Source organism: Pinus tabuliformis, chromosome 1_1 (genome assembly GCF_031772625.1).
Source record: "Pinus tabuliformis cultivar Carrire ecotype Pingquan chromosome 1_1, CPIR1, whole genome shotgun sequence".
In the NCBI taxonomy this organism is placed as follows: Eukaryota; Viridiplantae; Streptophyta; class Pinopsida; order Pinales; family Pinaceae; genus Pinus; species Pinus tabuliformis.
Genome location: NC_142297.1, coordinates 136,966,787 through 136,973,174, shown reverse-complemented (window position 1 = coordinate 136,973,174; position 6,388 = coordinate 136,966,787).

Sequence of the window (6,388 nt, the reverse complement as noted above, 5' to 3'; positions counted from 1 at the left end):
ATAATATTTGTTCTAAAAAGTATTTAAGGCTATCGTGATATGTTTTTACCTTGAAGTGTCTTCCCATTAGGTAGGGTTACCATTTCTTAAGTGCATGTAGTATTGCCAACATTTCCTTCTCATAAATAGCTTTGTGTAAAAACTTTCCCTTGATTGGACGACTTTCAAAAGCAATGGGTCTTTCATCTTGCATTAAAACAACACCAATTCCATTTCTTGAAGCATCACATTCCACAATAAAGGTTTTTGTGAATTCCGGTGTAGCTAAGACCGGTGCTTGGCACATTGCATCTTTAATGTGTTTGAAGGCCTTTGTTGCTTCTGGAGTCCATGAAAATGCATCTTTCTTCAATAATGTTGTTAGAGGTGCTGCTATTCTCCCATAATTATTAACAAACTTGCGATAATACCCTGTCAACCTGAGAAATCCTCACAGATGCTTTATGGATATTCCACCTCTTGTACTGCAAAGAAACATTTGGATATTTTTGCATATAATTGTTTCTCCTCCAATAGTTGTAGCACCCTGTCAACATGTTCAACATGATCCTTCCAAGACTTGCTGTGGATTAGTATATCATCAAAAAATACTAACACAAATTTTCTAAGGAAGGGTTTGAAAATGGAATTCATCAAACCTTGAAATGTAGAAGGTGCATTGGTAAGGCCAAAAGGCATGACCAAAAACTCATAATGACCCTCATGAGTTCTAAATGCTATTTTCGGAATGTCTTCAATCTTCATTTTGATTTGATGATATCCTGAACGAAGATCCAACTTGGTGAAGTAAATTGATCCATGCAATTCATCCAGTAATTCATCAATGACAGGAATGTGAAACTTATCTTTAATAGTGAGCTTGTTGAGCTCCCTATAATCCAGACACATGTGCCATGATCCATCCTTCTTGTGCACCAATACTACTGGAGCAGAGAAAGAACTTTGACTAGGTGGAATTGTACCAGCCTCTAGCATTTCTGCAACCATATGTTCGATTTCACTCTTTTGGGCATAGGGATATCTGTACGGCCTGATGTTTGGAGGAACACTTCCTGGAATTAGATGAATAGCATGATCATGATCACGAATAGGTGGGAGACCTTTGAGAGTCTCAAATACCTTGGAATGATTGTCCAAGACTTTTTGGAGATCTAGAGAAATATATGATTCCGATGTGGAAACATCTAGCGAACATAATTGTGCAATTACACATCTTTGTTCCCTTTTTAGAAGATTTGTCATACCGTTAGAGCTGATTATCTTTCCCGGTTTCCCTCCAATACCCCTTAATTCAACTTCCTTTCCTTCTGCATAAAATTTCATGAAAAGTTCTTGAAAATTAAAAGATATTGTACCCAAGGATTGTAGCCATTGGACTCCTAGTACAACATCAGCACCTCCCATTGGAATGGAAAGCATTGGGCTAGTCAATACATATTCTCCCATGCATAGCTTTATATTATGGCACTTTCCAGAGCAATTTATCGTTCCTCCATTTGCAATCATCACTTGACACTTTGGTGTTGGATATAGGAAGCAATTCAATTCTTTTACTACCTTACAATGAATAATGTTGTGGGTACTTCCTGAATCAATCAACATTATTACCTTTTTCTTCTTGATTTGTCCTTATATCTTGATGGTTTGAGGAGTGGTAATTCTAGCCAATGCATTACAAGATATGGTCGGATTCATTTCTTCTTTATCTAGGCTTTGTTCCTGGAGTATATCCTCTTCTTTTGACCATTCTTGCTCCTTTTCTTCTTCCTCTTCACAATCTATGTAGAATAATTTCTTCTCATCACACTTATGACCTATTTGGAGCATCGAAACCCTAGAATCCAAAGCTCTGATACCAAATGTTATGAAACCAGCTCACAAAAAGATAGAAAATATAGATCAATGCCTTAGAATTCAGCCTCTTCGAGGGGGAAACTTCCTTTACATAAATGAACAATTCTTCGATGAACCAAATGACAAAACCTCCTTTCTATATATAGGAGTCTATGGGGTCACAATATAACCTAGCCGACCTAACAATAATAATATAAAGCCACAAAAATAACAATAGAGGGATTCTATGGGGCACAATAATAACAATATGGGGACAATAGGGGCATAAAAATATTAATGAGATATAAAACTACAATATTAATGGGGTAATCACTAGTATTATAGGGACCTAACACCTTACTCGCCAGTATCTAAGTCGCAACTCTGAGTTCCTTGTGGTTGATACTGAATATCGCATAACCCCTATTTTTATTCTCCAACTTATATTTATTTTTCATGGCCTCCGCATGGCCAAATCGCTTCTTTTACCCTCTGAAAATTTTGCGAGGTATTCTCCTTTACATGGGAGTCAACTAATTTGATGGATCAAGCAGGCTTCTATAGCCACAAAAACCCATCATGGTCCAGTCAAAGAAACTGCCTGATGATGAAGATAGTCACTGGGGCACGATGGTAGTGCGACACCCAGAGCAGGTTCAACAACCCTGCCTTTTCGACCCCATGCAACCGTTTGCGTGGCTCCAACTGTATGACTCCCTTCGTGGTGTGTTACTTTGGCTTCATGAGGTGCGCGGTCGCCGAGTGAGGGAATTTATCGTGGTCAGCAAGATCCCAGTCTTCAAATTTTAATCTCGGCACCCTTCCCAAGCACGCTCCTTCGAAAATGATATCATTGGGTAACAGAAGAGTCTGCAGAGGCTTTTACTATCATCCAGATCCTTGGGCACCTTTTCCTTCCCCTTCCACGGAGGGACATATGTGGGCAGCATGGTTAGAGGGACCGCACCCTCAGTTTTTTCCTCAATGCTCTCATCCTCGTCCTCTTCTATTATGAAATCCTCAAGGTCTTCTTCCTCCTAATCGGTTTCCAGTTTAACCTCTTTTCCTTTTTCCTCCATTATTAATTTTGTTCGCAGTAGGTTTCGAGGGGACACACGCACTAGTATCATGGGATGTTTAACTTTCTTTGGTCTCAGGATGTGGTGATTTAGGGATTTTCACAACAATCTTGGCGCTCTCAGGGGCATCTTCAATGGTCATGGCCTGTGAAGCTTCTTTGGTGGTCATTTCTACGATTTCTCTGGCTTCTTCAGTCACTGCCATCTTATCCGTCTAGAAGTCTATCAACTGTTCAATCAAATGCTCAAGCAACGCTCTCCACAGGGCTAACAGGTCTCGGTTCAGAATACTTGGGGCATGCAACAGCTCAGTTATCAAATTACCAAGTGTTCTGTGTTGGGAAGCCCTTTGTAATTTATAGCGCCTTTTGAATTCGAATTCGACCATTCCCTCCAAATTTGGTCTATTAATGCTCCCTTGGCTGCAGATTTTCCCAAATCTTGCCCATAAAATTCACCTTAAATGCTTGATGCCTACTCCATTTGGTCTTAAACCAAGCATCACATCATGAATAGTTACTATAATGGTCACTCTCTATTCGACCTGCGTGGCAGCGCAACTACCATTGTGTTGTTGCAGACCCTGTCACACTTTGCTCCCGCGTGCAGCCTTGATAGAGGTCAGCTCTTGGGTAGAGTAGTTTATAGTCTTGTGCCTCCTTTCAACTGCCTGGAGCGCTGAGACTATGCTTCCTATGGCTAGTCAGGTGGCCAAGCCACCTGTCTAGGGTTTTTCATGATCATCAACTACTTTTTATGGGAAAAAGTTTGCCTTTTGACTTTACTACCAGCATTGTGCACTTTACCATTTACATCATGTCACCATTTATGATATTCTTAGTAACATACAACCGAATCCACAGTACCAAACTGATCAGTTCATGGCGGTAGTCTCCAAATTTTTCATCGTAGTCACGCATATCCCATTTTATCCCCCCTGTCCTTTTATCAAGAAAATCCCTTTTCATTCCTTCCTCCAACTTCTTGACTTCCTCTTCCACCCTAGTGTTTTTTTCTCTCAATCAGACTCTTTCATTCATGAGATCTCAGAGCCTAAGATCACCTTGCTGAATTTCTTAATTAGGTCCCAAGCGCTCTTCTGCAATCTCTTCTAACTATGCGATACCCTCTTCTAAGGCACTGTGATCCTTTACGTCTGTAGATGTAGCTATGCGCGAACTAGGCCTTCGATACTCCATTAGAAGTACAATGTTTATTCCAGAAACTAGCGTAGAAGGCATCTGCTCTGCCAGTTTCTTGCACGTTGTCCTATAGGCCCATAGGACTGTGAGTACACGCAGGCCCCAATCATTTCATGACATACCACATACCTTATTCAATGCCATGCATACTTCGTTATAGGCTTTCATGCAGATACCTTTTTGCACGGTCGTTCTTTTCATATGCTGTCGTTCCATCTAGAGGAACCTTTTGCAATTCCACACCCCCCGCACATTCTTATAGACAGTATCTCCTGTCGTGAACCTCCTGATTATCCACACAGGTTGTTTACCATACGCTTGTACCAATCTGCACAAGTGCATATGCAAACCATCTCGTACATTGTAATTATCTGTTAGTTGTGTCTGAGGCTTCCCAAAATGCATGTGCATCATTCTCCTACATTTTCGCCAGTCGTCAAAGCTTCCTTGGTGCGTACCCCACCACCTTCTAGGCGTAGCGTGCAGTACCCACTTCAAAGCCTCGAAATGTTACTGTTCTGGCACCTCCCTTTCAAATCTGTTCAAGAAAACATCTATCTCACTTAACCCATCATAAGTAGGAAGATCCCTTACTTCCATCGATACACAGCACAACGATCTTCTCATCATGTTACAGTTCATTGTGGTTACCTCTTGTAACTAGTTCTGCCATCCATCTATTTCTTCATTCGAATCTGATGTATAGGAGATTTCACGGTCCCATGAGATTCGTCCATCCGCGATGGGATTTACCTAGTCTTTCTCTCGCTCGGTTATCTTGTAGATGTATTCCAAATCGTCGTCACTTTCGTAGTTGCACACCAGCTCTGTGTAGCATGATCCTTCCGCAGGGTCCAAAGGTACGACTATGCGTAGAGACGTTTTCTCAAAAATCATCTTACGCTTCTTCAAGTTAATCACCCCATTCATGTTAGTGGCCCAATCGATTCCTAAGCGCGTGGGGTATGGATTGCTATCATCGACAATCTCTATCACCTCAAAGTCGGCTAACGTGCTCACTCCTTAAATATCTACTATGATTCCCTACAATCACCCCAGGGGTATTATCTTTTGTTGGTTTTCCATGTGCAGCTGATAGGTGACCATTGTAGCGTAGGCCTCCCCATGTGCTCCCATGTCTGCTTCGTAGAATGTTCGCGTCTGATCCTAGGTCAAGAATTACTTCGTCCATCTCATATTCTCCAATCTGCATGATCAACCTCGTTTCTATTCCTGTCCTCGTCGCATGCTTTCCAATCTTCCAAACTAAACATGGCTCTCCTGGCACAGTCCCAGCACATCTGTTAATGAGTTCTTGCAATCCCTTTATAGCCCTACTATCGTGCAATAGCTTCATGCATGTTTCTAGGAACGTCATAAGCATAGATAGGTCCATTTCTGCCTTCGATCTATCTTTTCTTCCTAAAGTGGAGGCATCAATGAAGCTCTTCCTAGCTTCCATGAAGGTTTCCTTAGCGCGCTCCAAATCAAACTCTGGTTCTTTCGTTAAAGCCTTGCGAACCCAAGTACTATCTTCAGGCTATTTGCCTTTATCATCTCCTATTGTAATTCCACTTCGGAGCACAATGTTTACATTTGGATCTTCCTCGTGCAGCTCAAACCTCATGATATACAGGTTTTGAGTTGAGGGAGGTTGGAGAATTCCCTTATCGTGCAGCCTAGCTATCAGCATCGGAAAATCCTCCATCTCATGATCAAATAAGGTACAATAAAAACATGATGGACATGTCATATTGGTACAATCACGGGAATAATGCCTTGGCCCTTCGCAATTGTATCATATTAGCTATTCGCGACCTCTTCCAGGTCCTCCTCCACCTCGGCCTCGTCCGCACCCTTGAAATCCTGTACGGGCAACTCCTGCGTTTTGGTCAAGAGGCTGTGTTTCAGCCTGAACTCTGTAGGTGGGATTCCTATCCATCGTTAGCTCATAACTCCTACAAGTGCACTCATCGTGTCCAATTGATCTACAAAAATTATAGAACAATTGTTGCGAATTCTGTGTGTACTTCTATAACGAATGGTAGTTGTTCGTAGCATTCTTTCCTCCTATTTGACAAATCACATGCCACAAAGAAAGCACCGTGTTAGGTCCTACTTATTCATCTAGTCTTAACGACATCAATCCTCTTCTTGCGAGGTAATTCGTGAACACCAAGCAGTGATCCTTGTCATGACCCTGACCCTTACATTTAACGCACCATGCCTCTTCGCACACTTTTGGTCGGGTTGTCCTGTCTTATTTCGGACTCT